We start from the raw sequence: 12,482 nt of genomic DNA, 5'->3' as shown, positions 1-12,482 counted from the left end.
GAGAGTCTGGAAGATACGAGGCTAACGTTAGCGGCTAGGTCCAGAAACTGCAGCTCAAGTTAACTCTGTGACATCCTCCTAAAATTTCTCTCAAAGCAAGTAAAACCTTTTTATTTAGGTCAAATATGTTTGAAAATACAAACAGTAAAACATAAACCTGTTGCTGTACAAGTGTTTTTTGCATCCATAGTCTGTTATGTTAGCATGATATCATGTAAGTTTTAACCTCACTCTGTTAGCATTTCCTGTTAGCTTTACTCTAGGCATGTTAGCATGACATAAAATCATCTTTAGCCTCAGTCTGTTAGCATTAGACCATGTTAGCTTTATTCTCAGTCTGTTAGCATTAGACCATGTTAGCTTTATTCTCAGTCTGTTAGCATTAGACCATGTGTGCTTTAGCCTCAGCCTGTTAGCATTAGACCATGTTAGCTTTATTCTCAGTCTATTAGCATTAGATCATGTTAGCTTTATTCTCAGTCTGTTAGCATTAGACCATGTGTGCTTTAGCCTCAGTCTGTTAGCATTAAACCATGTTAGCTTTATTCTCAGTCTATTAGCATTAAACCATGTTAGCTTTATTCTCAGTCTATTAGCATTAGATCATGTTAGCTTTATTCTCAGTCTATTAGCATTAGATCATGTTAGCTTTATTCTCAGTCTGTTAGCATTAGACCATGTGTGCTTTAGCCTCAGTCTGTTAGCATTAAACCATGTTAGCTTTATTCTCAGTCTATTAGCATTAGATCATGTTAGCTTTATTCTCAGTCTATTAGCATGATATAAAATCATCTTTAGCCTCAGTTAGAATTAGATCATGGACGTAGCACTAAGTAATGTTGCTGATCCAACTGTGTCATTGTCTTTTCAGTAAACTGGTTTGTGTTCAGATGTAAATAACTTTATTCCACGTGTTCTTCTGCAGTCAACTCATTAGAATCGTTCAGTTTACTGAGTGAAGCGCTGAACCTGCTGCTCCGTGTTCCCACAGTTCAGATGAACACGTACAGGAACACGTATATTCCACTATTACATTCTCACAAAGCTCCATTGTACACGTGCGACTCGAGGAGCTTCCACCTCATGTTGGCTTCACGTCCGACCGCCGAGTCCAATAAATATACCTCACAGTTCCGTTTAGCTTTTACATTTTTTACAGCTGGAAGTCAGAGTTTCCTGCTCTCTTACATTTCTGGAAGGCGGTGCTGCACATATTTAACGTGTGAGTGTTCGTTGGCAGCGGGAGCAGAGGTAATGCAGCGGAGTGGAGCTCAGCCCCTCTGGATTTCAACTTAAGATCGCCCACCGAGATCCAGAAAGAAAAAACCCCTGACTAACCTTCAGCTGCTGTGAGCGGCGCGGTGCCGAGACACGCCTCCTCGTCGTCTCTCTGAGCAGAGGACGGAGTCCTCGGGTCCCAGCGTGTTCATGAGAAGTGAAGAGTGAGTCTATGACAAACCAACGTTGTGAAGTGTGTTATTGTAATGACGCACATCACAACGCTGTCGAGGACGAGACGTGTTTCAATCAAAACCACAGCAGCTGAAATCCGACCTGACGCACGTGTCACCTTCAGATGGACGTGAAGAAACAAGCAACTGACGACAGACGCTCACTTCTTATCTTTTGTCTTTTTGTCTTTTCACATTGATGAAGAAAGTAGAATTAAAGTGTAAACGTGGAACAGACATGTATCTCATACATTTGACTTACGTCAATATTTTTGGTCTTTATTATAACAAATGTTTCTTGTATGAAGTGTTTTCTTTTTACTTGGCAGATGGAAGCTTCCATACGTCCTCTGGACAATCCCTCCTTCCTCTTACTGTATTCAGAGGACGGGGTGGGCCGGACCATCCTCCTCCTCCTCCTCTGCGTCCTGAGCGACTCTCACATGATTTACGACCCCGAGCAGCAGAGTTCACGGTGGATTCGCGCCAGCAACAAGCTCCTTTTAACACCGGCTCTGTCTTCTAATGACCCTCCACTGCACACGATCCATTTTCTGTCCATTAGCAGCGAGCGGCCGCCGCCGCAGCTAATATTCTTTAATTCACTCCACAAAGGGGCAGATTGTCCCGGGGCCTCGCTGCACTTAATGCCTGATATTACATCAGGTTACACATCCTGAAGTGACCCCCGGGGGCCCGACCCCCCCCCCCCCCCCCCCCCCCCCCCCCTAATCTACTCTGAGCCCGTCCTAACACCTGAGAACCAGCTCGTCTGTGTTCCACTTCCCTCGGCCGTCGCTCACTTTCATTAACAAGTGAAACATGTTGGAATGCGACCGGACGGCACAGATGGCCGACGTCGTCCCCGGAAAAAAAAAACCTGCAGCCAATTAGAGCCGACACAATACAGGTTCTGTCCCGGGGCAGCAGGAACCAAACAGACCCAGAGTGTTGTTTTATGGCACTTATTTATGACCTTATAACTCAGAAATCAAATGAGTTCATAGTGAGAGAGGAGCTTCGCTGGGTCGGGCCAAAGAAAACACGAGTCCGGAGAAAGAGTCCGGGTCACAGGTCGGGGGAGGAGGAGGAGGAACATGGGGATGTGCCTGTGGCCTGGCAGTGGGGGCGGGGCTGGGGGCGGGGTCAGGCCTCCCGCTCTTCATTACAGGTGATAAGTGCCCTCGAAGGAGCAGAGCCTGAACTATGAGAGTGCTCCAGCAGAGGGCCTCGCTCGCCAGGGCCGTTATGAGGCCGCCCGGAGACGCCCTCCTCCCTCAGAGCTCTCCAGGGGCCCGGGTCGCTTCACAGCAATGGGCCCCTCGTCGCCTGTTCCACCGCCGCGGCCAACGAGAAGGAGCCGAGCAGCGAGCCAATTAGACAAAGAGAATAAAATGGATACGCAGGAGTGTGATCCATAAATAACGCTTGTGTCGGCCACCGCGTGTTTTTACTCTTCACTACTTTTTATTTCCTCATTTTCTACACGACGGCTGCATCAGATTGATCCGAGCGTCAAGAGAGTGAGAGTGATGGAGGAGGAGGAGGAGGAGGAGGAGGAAGAAGAGGAAGAGGAGGACGAGGAGGAGGAGGAGGAGGAAGAAGAGGAAGAGGAGGACGAGGAGGAGGAGGAGGAGGAAGAAGAGGAAGAGGAGGACGATGACGAGGAGGAGGAGGAAGAAGAGGAAGAGGAGGACGAGGAGGAGGAAGAAGAGGAAGAGGAGGACGAGGACGAGGAGGAGGAGGAGAACGAGGAAGAAGCGGAGGAGGAGGAGGAAGTAGAGGAAGAGGAGGACGAGAACGAGGAGGAGGAGGAGGAGGAGGAGGAGGAAGTAGAGGAGGACGATGACGAGGAGGAGGAGGAGGAGGAAGTAGAGGAAGAGGAGGACGAGGAGGAGGACGAGGAGGAGGAAGCGGTGCTGAGCCACAAACCAACATTGATGTTATTTAATTGTTTAGCATCAACACCTCTGGTTCTGGTTTATGGTTCCATGTGCAGATCAGCGGTGAGAACACGTCTCCACTTCCTGTTGTACAAACATGAAAATACAGTAAAAACATCAGTGTGATAAGAACGACCTCAAATGACAGAAACATCTTTGGAAACATTGTCCCATCTGCTAATGTGGAGGGGGCGGGGCTTATGACCTGTATTGCACCTGGACACCAGGGGGCGGGGCTAATGACCTGTACTGCACCTTGACACCAGGGGGCGACAGTAATGATTTGGCTTCATGTCGTCGACGTCTGTGGAGCAGATTATCTACGTTTATTTTTTAATTTTTCGATGTAAGAACAAACTGTCACAGTGTTTGTAAACATGATGAAACAAACAAGTTTATCATTTAATTTACATGGAACAAAAGATCCAGATCAGAAAGTTCAAGTGGAAAAGAACGTAGAGGCGCGTGTGTGTGTGTGTGTGAACTGTTAAACAACAGATGTTCCTGCTGTCCAACTATAAGACAGAGAAGAAGAAGCTGTAATGACACATGATTATTTGAGCTCAACTGTAAACGTGTTCGTCCTCGTCGTCCTGCGTCCGACACCTCGGCACATCCCCCCCCCCCAGACAGATGTTAGGAACATTATGAAACTCAGCCAACAACAATAAAAGAAAAAGAGCCAGTGTAAGTTTTCCGAGCGAGCAAACAAAAGAATGTTTTAATGGCGCTGCTTTAAGAGGAGAAAATGTTGGACTGCTGGAGAAATTCAATTACAGCCTGATTGAGTGTTGACATTTCTGAGGCCGTAAGACAGGAAATTCATTAAACGCAGCGCAGCAGCCTGGGAGGGAAACTCCAGCGCTGTAAAAGAATCCGCCGGTCCGAGGTGATTATGGAACGGATCGTTGCCCGGGTCAGGCCGCCGCTCTCCGCTCAGCCAATCCTCCGGCACCGCGCTCGCTGCATTGATTGAAAATAATCCACCTGGGACTCGGACTCACATCTGTACTGAGGCTGGTGGTGGGTGGGGGGTCGGGGGGGGGAGGGGGGTCAGGAATAATGTGAGGCATTGATTCTGACACGCATGGTATTGTAATAAACTGATCTGGGAAAGAAAAGAGTCGTGAAACGCGACAGAACACGACGGTCGTTCGTCGGCAGTTGATGACGCGTCTGATCATCATGGCGAGTCGAGGTCAACATTACCGTGGGGGGGGGGCGGGGCATCAGGCCGCTGACAGTTTCTCTTCCAACAAACAGGATGTGTGACCTTCCTGAACGCTGCTTTCGTCAAACGTCAGGTCTCACGTCTCACGTCACGTCTCACGTCACGTCTCACGTCTCACGTCTCACGTCTCACGTCTCACGTCACACGTCTCACGTCACGTCACGTCACGTCACGTCACGTCACGTCACGTCACGTCACGTCACGTCACGTCTCACGTCACGTCACGTCTCACGTCTCACGTCTCACGTCACGTCACGTCACGTCACGTCACGTCACGTCACGTCACGTCACGTCACGTCTCACGTCTCACGTCTCACGTCTCACGTCACGTCTCACGTCTCACGTCTCACGTCACGTCACGTCACGTCACGTCACGTCACGTCACGTCACGTCACGTCACGTCACGTCACGTCACGTCTCACGTCACGTCACGTCACGTCACGTCACGTCTCACGTCACGTCTCACGTCTCACGTCTCACGTCTCACGTCTCACGTCACGTCACGTCACGTCACGTCACGTCACGTCACGTCTCACGTCACGTCACACGTCTCACGTCTCACGTCACGTCTCACGTCACGTCACGTCACGTCTCACGTCACGTCTCACGTCTCACGTCTCACGTCTCACGTCTCACGTCACGTCACGTCACGTCACGTCACGTCACGTCACGTCACACGTCTCACGTCACGTCTCACGTCTCACGTCACGTCTCACGTCTCACGTCTCACGTCACGTCACGTCAAGTCACGTCACGTCACGTCTCACGTCACGTCACGTCACGTCACGTCACACGTCTCACGTCTCACGTCACGTCTCACGTCTCACGTCACGTCTCACGTCACGTCTCACGTCACGTCTCACGTCACGTCACGTCACGTCACGTCACGTCACGTCACGTCACGTCACGTCACGTCACGTCACGTCACGTCACGTCACGTCACGTCTCACGTCACGTCACGTCTCACGTCACGTCACGTCTCACGTCTCACGTCACGTCACGTCACGTCACGTCACGTCACGTCACACGTCTCACGTCACGTCTCACGTCACGTCACGTCACGTCATGTCACGTCTCACGTCTCACGTCACGTCACGTCACGTCACGTCACGTCACGTCACGTCACGTCACGTCACGTCACGTCACGTCACGTCTCACGTCACGTAACATCACTGGGGCGTAGAGAACTTACGAGATGAACAGTCGTCCACGTTCTCCTCCACTTTCCACGTTGTTGTGATTTGACAATCTGACCAGCTGAGCGCTGGCAGAGCGCCACCTGCTGTACCGAGGAGGAGAACTGGTCTTGAGCGGCTGTGACCGTCAACACACTGGTGAGTGCGACAGGACGAACTTCATTCAAACATTTTACACATGTTCAGAAAATAAAACACGATGATCCTGGAACAAGTTTGGTTTCGTGGGTTTGAATCAGTTTGTTTCTGACACGTTCAACACGTTTCACTTCCTGTTTCCTCTGAACCTGTTTTCACCTCCTCATGTCAGAAGTAAAAATTTAAATGAGCCAAACGTGGTTCATGTCACAAAGATAGATTATGTCTGATTATAAATATGAATCATAAGTTACATTACCGCCTGTGATGATGTCACCAAAATCAGATATTATAAAATCAATAAAGAGAATTGATTTCACTGACGGAACATCTGCACTGTAATATAATGTTAAATAGCATCGTGGGCTCATTTATTACGGTCAAATAAAAATAACTACACGTCTGTTGTAAACAGTAAATACAGTCCATCGCTGAATTTAATATTAATGTCAAGTTTTCACTTTGTCATAATTAAAAAGCCTGAAACGTTTCTCTCCTCAGATCATTAAAATTCGTCTCATCGAGGGTTTCGACTTTGACCTTCTCCCACTCGGACGCTGCAGGAAGCAGGAAGCAGGAAGCAGGAAGCAGGAAGCAGGAAGCACGTCCGAGCGCTAACCGCTCCCCGGACGGAGCAGCGCGACATCTGCAGCGTCCAGCATCACAGATCTGTCCATAAAGACTTTAACGTCCTGGACGGCGGCGGCGGGCCGTTAACTTGTTGATGGAATGGAGATCCTTCATCTCCTGCGCTAACGGCCCTCGCAGGGCCCGTTGGAACCGCCCCCGGCGGCGCCCCGAGCGGCAGCAGGTACGAGACGACGGCAGGAAGGAAAACGTCTCGTGAGACTTTTTATTCTTCGACAAAGACTCCGAGTATTTTACTGTTCATCGTGTCTGCGGCTGAAAAGAGGCCGAAGACGAGAAGTTCAGTCGCTCCGACAGGTTGAGGTGAACGTTGGATGCAGATGTGTGAGTTTCATCACAACCACACTGCGCGTTGTTGAGTCCTGCAGCTGAATAAATGATGCTCGCTCGCTCTCCAGCCCGGATTCACTCGCTACTCTGAGGCAGAATAACAGAACCAGATCCTGAACCAGGTGTAAACAGTTCTACCTGAGAGCCAACCGCCGCGTCCCGGGGAAATGAAGCAGCTCATGAATATTCTGTGTGCGGCTTCGACAAGTCCACTTTTTCTTATTTTCTAATTGACGGAAAGTTCAGACTATTATTTATTTATTGCTGTTATTCCTCTCGCTCCCCGAGAGGCCGGTGGAAAGTGAGAGTGTTGTGAGCGAGGAGCCGAGCGGCTGACAAACCCCGAGACCTTGTAAAGATCGCTGCTAACAGATTTTCTACCGAGGATTTGTGAACTCCATCTCCACTAATCACAATGGAGCCTATTAGTGCTTGACATTTTTATCCGGCAGCCAAAGACTTCACATCTCGGCTGCAGCGGGGGCTAACGGTAGCGGACAGCTCGGTGCAGCGGCGGGGGGGCCGGGGGGCCGGGGGGCCGGGGGGCGGCCCGCCGCTCCTCCTGGGCCCACCTGCAATCCAATACCTGAGCCCCAGCGCCACGGACGCATTGATTTCTTGTCAGCCGCAGAAGTTTTCAGCCCGGGCTGAGGGCGAGGACGGGGGGGCGGGGAGGGGGAGGCAGCGCTGGGATAAGGGGTGAGAGAAATCTTAATTAAGAGGAGGGGATTTACTGGAGCGAGCTGCAGCTTCTTTGGGGATCTGGTCAATGAATCATAGGAAGGAGGCGGCGGCGGAGGAGGAGAGTGTTTTCTGCCGAGGCCCGAGATTAGAGGGAGTGACAGGCCGAACGCGGCGCGATGTGGACTCCTCTCCGTCTTCACGAGGGGTGAAGGTGGGGCCTCGGGCACGTTTGCACTGTTGAACTCATTACAGAGAATTACCCACTAAGAAAACACTTCGCCGCTCTAATTGCCCAATTTAGTCCTGCAGGTGGTCGCGGCAGCCGGCAGTCACTCACACCTCTTTACTGCTTCTCCCGGCTCTCGCTCGCCGCCGACCACGCCGCTAATCACAAACACGAGGCCTCTCGCAGACGAGGGTCCGGACCGACGGCTGGAAGAGATCAGAGCCGACGAGTCTCGTTCAGTCACTTCTCATTCTACGACTGAGTCGCCTGAGGAGGAAGAAGAAGTCAAACCTGAACTCCTGTAAAAGTACAGTTACTCTGAAACACTGGCAGCGACATGTACCGACTCCTCCAGAGTCAGAACACTGAGCACGTCACAAAACTAATGTTCACACCAAAAACATTTTCAGCAGAAAGTTTCAATAAGTCAAAAGTATTTTATATGTTCAAATGTTTGAAAAGAGGAAAAACATGTGAACACCTTGAATCTGCTGCAGTGACATTAACACACAGTCGCCATGTGAAACATCAGAACGACACACCTGAGGCATCGCAACAATTATCAGCAATAAAATACACTTATTATATAGTATACTGTACTCATGTACACTGTACTCACCGTACACTGTACTCACTGTACTCATCGTACACTGTACTCACCGTACACTGTACTCACTGTACCCATCGTACACTGTACTCACCGTACACTGTACTCACTGTACCCATCGTACACTGTACTCATCGTACACAGTACTCACTGGACTCACCGTACACAGTACTCACTGTACTCACTGTACACTGTACTCACTGTACACTGTACTCACCGTACACATTACTCACTTACACAGTACTCACTGCACTCACCGTACACAGTACTCACTGTACTCACTGTACAGTGTACTCACTGTACACATTACTCACTTACGCTGTACTCACTGTACACTGTACTCACTGTACACACTGTACTCATCATACACTGTACTCACTGTACAGTGTACTCACTGTACACATTACTCGCTTACACTGTACTCACTGTACACAGTACTCACTGTACTCACTGTACACTGTACTCACTGTACACACTGTACTCATGTACACTGTACTAACTGTATTCACTGTACTAACCGACCTTCAGTAAAATGCACAGGAGCAAATAAAGGTAATAAATCAAAACATTTATGTAGAGATTTTATTCTGAATTGACTTCCTGTCGAAAGTCACGGTTTAATTCCCTGAATTTTTTTGTATTTGCGCCAAATCACAACTCAGGTCAGGCGGTTCCGTGATGTCACTTCCTGTCCCGCTGGAGGAGGAGGGGTGTGTTTGATGCGTGCGGGGGGGGGGGGCAGGAGGGTCGGCCACTCCAGTAATAATAACTATATATCATAAAGCACCTTTACAAAACAGCCGTTACAAAATGTTTCACCAATAAACAAGATTCAAAAAGACGAAACATGATGTAAAAATAGAAATAACTTGTGAAACAGTGAAAACATTAATGTGACACTGGATAAAAAAGATGAATTATATCAGAGTTGTTGTTTCACCACAGGAGCGTTTCATTAAATAAGATCACAGGGTTTTGACAAAAACTACATTTCTCTCACAGAACCTCCAGCTGCGTGTTTGATTTTTCATCGGGGGTTTGATCCCAGACAGAAACCAAAGAGCCGCTTTCAGTTTATATGAGAAATAAAAAGCTCCAGGAGAAAACAGACGACAAAACAAAACACATTTAGATGGAATTTTAAAAAAGGAACTAGAGAATTTCACGTTCGTCTTGAGGTTCGTATCCGAGGGGACGGACATTGTTTTAATTCTTATTATTAATATCAGTGGATTCATCAGGATGATGTTCGGTTGTAAGGTCGAGTACAAAGAGAGAAATGTTTTCTAACGGACTCTGTTGAAACTGAATCTGGTCTCAAGTCTGTTCTCTGTTGCAGATCAGTCGAACAGAAACAGGATTTCTGACACTAAGTGTCACTTCTTATGAAAAAGCTTATGAGCGACAGAGGTCGCGACCCTCCGCTGAGGTTTATTTATTGGCCTCAACAGAAGTAAAGTTTTCCATGTTTGTGCCTCTCGCAGTTTAACCTCCCTCCCTCGCTTTTCATATTTCACTGCCATCTCGCTGAAATCACATCCAGATGTTGTCATCGACTCTCCGTCCGGCTTCCTGTGTCCAGTTCCCACCGAGCGCTGGAACGTGACACTTTCCCCTGGAAAATATAATAAAACAGAAAAAAAGAAAAAAAGCACCGTGCAGCTATTTCCTTTCATAAATCCTGCGGCCCTCCGTCGTACTGTAGCGCTGCGAGTACATTCAGCAGATTTAATGGAAGAGGCGTCGAGGTGAGCGGCTGTAAATCCTGGTTCACTAGCTGATCCTCTGAGGATTTATGTCCCGACGCTCTGCGACTCCTCGTCCGGTTTCACTCATCCGTCCGTCCACAGATAAACACCGAGCTCACCTGTCGACGCTCACTGCTCAGGAGGGGGAGGGGCCTGTCGCTCACCTGCAACCCTGAAAGACAGTCACACAAGATCCACAATGTTGTTTCTTCACGTCATATTATAATTCTTTTGTTCCAGCGCCTTCATGTAGATAATTAGTAAAAACCTTTGCTGATCTCCGTCGTCCTTGTTTCGCCTGGAGAAGAGACGCAGCTCTGAGTGAAGCTGGAATAAAGGAAAAGACCAGAGGAAACGTGCAGCAGCTGATGGAGGTGAACAGGTTTTCCCGCCCGTGTTTCATCATCGTGTTCACACTGTCGCTTTAATATCGACTTGTCACCGGGGAGCGACACACACATCGTCTGAGGCGATGAAGAAATGAAGAACACAATAACATCAAAAGAAAACAAAGTGCTCGGTGCTCGGAAGAAAAAAACCTGACAGTTTACAGCAGAAACAGCCGCGTTCATTTCCATATTAGATGTTGTCAAAGCTTCATTCGAGTTCCCCCCCGAGGTGTCGGGTCCCTGAGGATTCCTCCCCGTCGCAGGAGAAGAGAAGAAGAAGAAGAGAAGCAGAGCCGATCACCTCTTTGTCTCCGCGTCTGAGAAGTTTGTTTTCTGAAAATACAGCGTCTGATTGGATAAATCATGTTTCGGTCTGATGTGTTTTCCGAGGCCGAGGTTCCCTGAAGGCATCAGACTGTTTTCTCTGCCTGATAAGAATAACTGAGCTAATATTTTCAATATCCAGCCTCATACAAGACAAACATTTACAGTAACATTTACGTTTTCTGACACAGAGCTTACCGAGATCAGAACCTCCTCCAGTCCGGGTCCAACCTCTGTCAAAATATTATTTACAAAAACTGCTATGAATCTATTTGTGCTGATGGTGACCGAGCGAGGGCTCGGTGTAATTTAATGAAGACGAGGCTCCAGGGGTCATTGAGAGTTTTGTAAGGGTCCTTGAGGAGATTCTAATGGTTTGTAACTTAAAGAGTCTGAGGAGATTCCAGGGATCTAGAGACGTTCTAGGTTGTTGGATATGTCTCGGGGATCATAGTCCTCAAGGTTTTACAGGTCGTTCTAGGTTCCTATCCGTGAGGAGGTTGAAGGCATCTTGTCCTTGAAAGGATCATACAGTCAGGTGATTATACAGTCAAGGGGCCACTGGGAGATTTCCAAGTGTCTCCCCAAAAGTTCTATTGGGGTGTGGTGTTACCAAGAAGAGGCTGGAGTCAATGACAGACTTGTAGGTCCCACTAGGACTTTGTGTTGTAGGATTTTAAGACCTTTTGGGAGGCCTCCAGAAATCACACAGGAGGTTTTAATGTCCTCAACACCCTTGTTGAGGACATTAAAAGGGTCGTCGATAAAGATCCATGTGTTCTTGAGAGGGTTGCGTGGCCCCTGATGTCGCTGCTTCGTGGGGATATTAAGAGGATTTAGGGCTATCAAGAGTGTTCCAAGAATCCCCAAGACGTTCCAGGTGTCCGTATGAGGTTTTCAAGGAATCCTAATCCTTGGAGTTTTGTGGTCATGTTGAAAGGTTTGAGGAGCCTCTAAGAAGAGGTTCTCACGGAACTTCTAATAATCTCATAGGGTGTTGTTTGTGAAACATACTGGGATCATGTTGTTAGGCTCTTTGAATTTCTGCAATAGGGATCATTAAAACATAGTTTTAGAGGCCTTGAAGAGATCTGTCATGAAACTGTGAGGCCAATTGACAGGGTTCTAGTGGTTTGTGGGGAACACAAAGACGGTCCCTGGAGGGCTTTTTAGGAAATTCTAGGTTTCTTTCAGGAGGTTCTATAGCGATGAGATTGAGGAGGATTCTGGGTCACTGATTGACTCATGGTAGACCTTGAGCAGATAGGAGAACCCTGGGAGGGTTGAAAGGGTTCTGAGAGTGCTTGGTGAGTTTTACGTCATTGAGGTTGCTTGACCGAGTTTCAGGAATCCTGGAGGAGGTTCTGAGAGTCCGGGTTCTAGTGCTGCTGAAGGGGTTTCAGGGGTCGTTGAAGAAGTTCTTCAGATTGTTGGTGGATTGTAGAGGCCCCCTGTGTGAGTTCCAGGGATTCGGGGTGTTCAGCATTCTACTCCCTCGATCCAAAACTAACTGACATTGAAACAAAAACTCCAGCAGCAGATTTATTTTTTCTCTGTAAGTGAAAAG

This window comes from Scophthalmus maximus, chromosome 9 (genome assembly GCF_022379125.1).
Source record: "Scophthalmus maximus strain ysfricsl-2021 chromosome 9, ASM2237912v1, whole genome shotgun sequence".
Taxonomy (NCBI): Eukaryota; Metazoa; Chordata; class Actinopteri; order Pleuronectiformes; family Scophthalmidae; genus Scophthalmus; species Scophthalmus maximus.
This window is presented reverse-complemented; position numbering follows the sequence as displayed.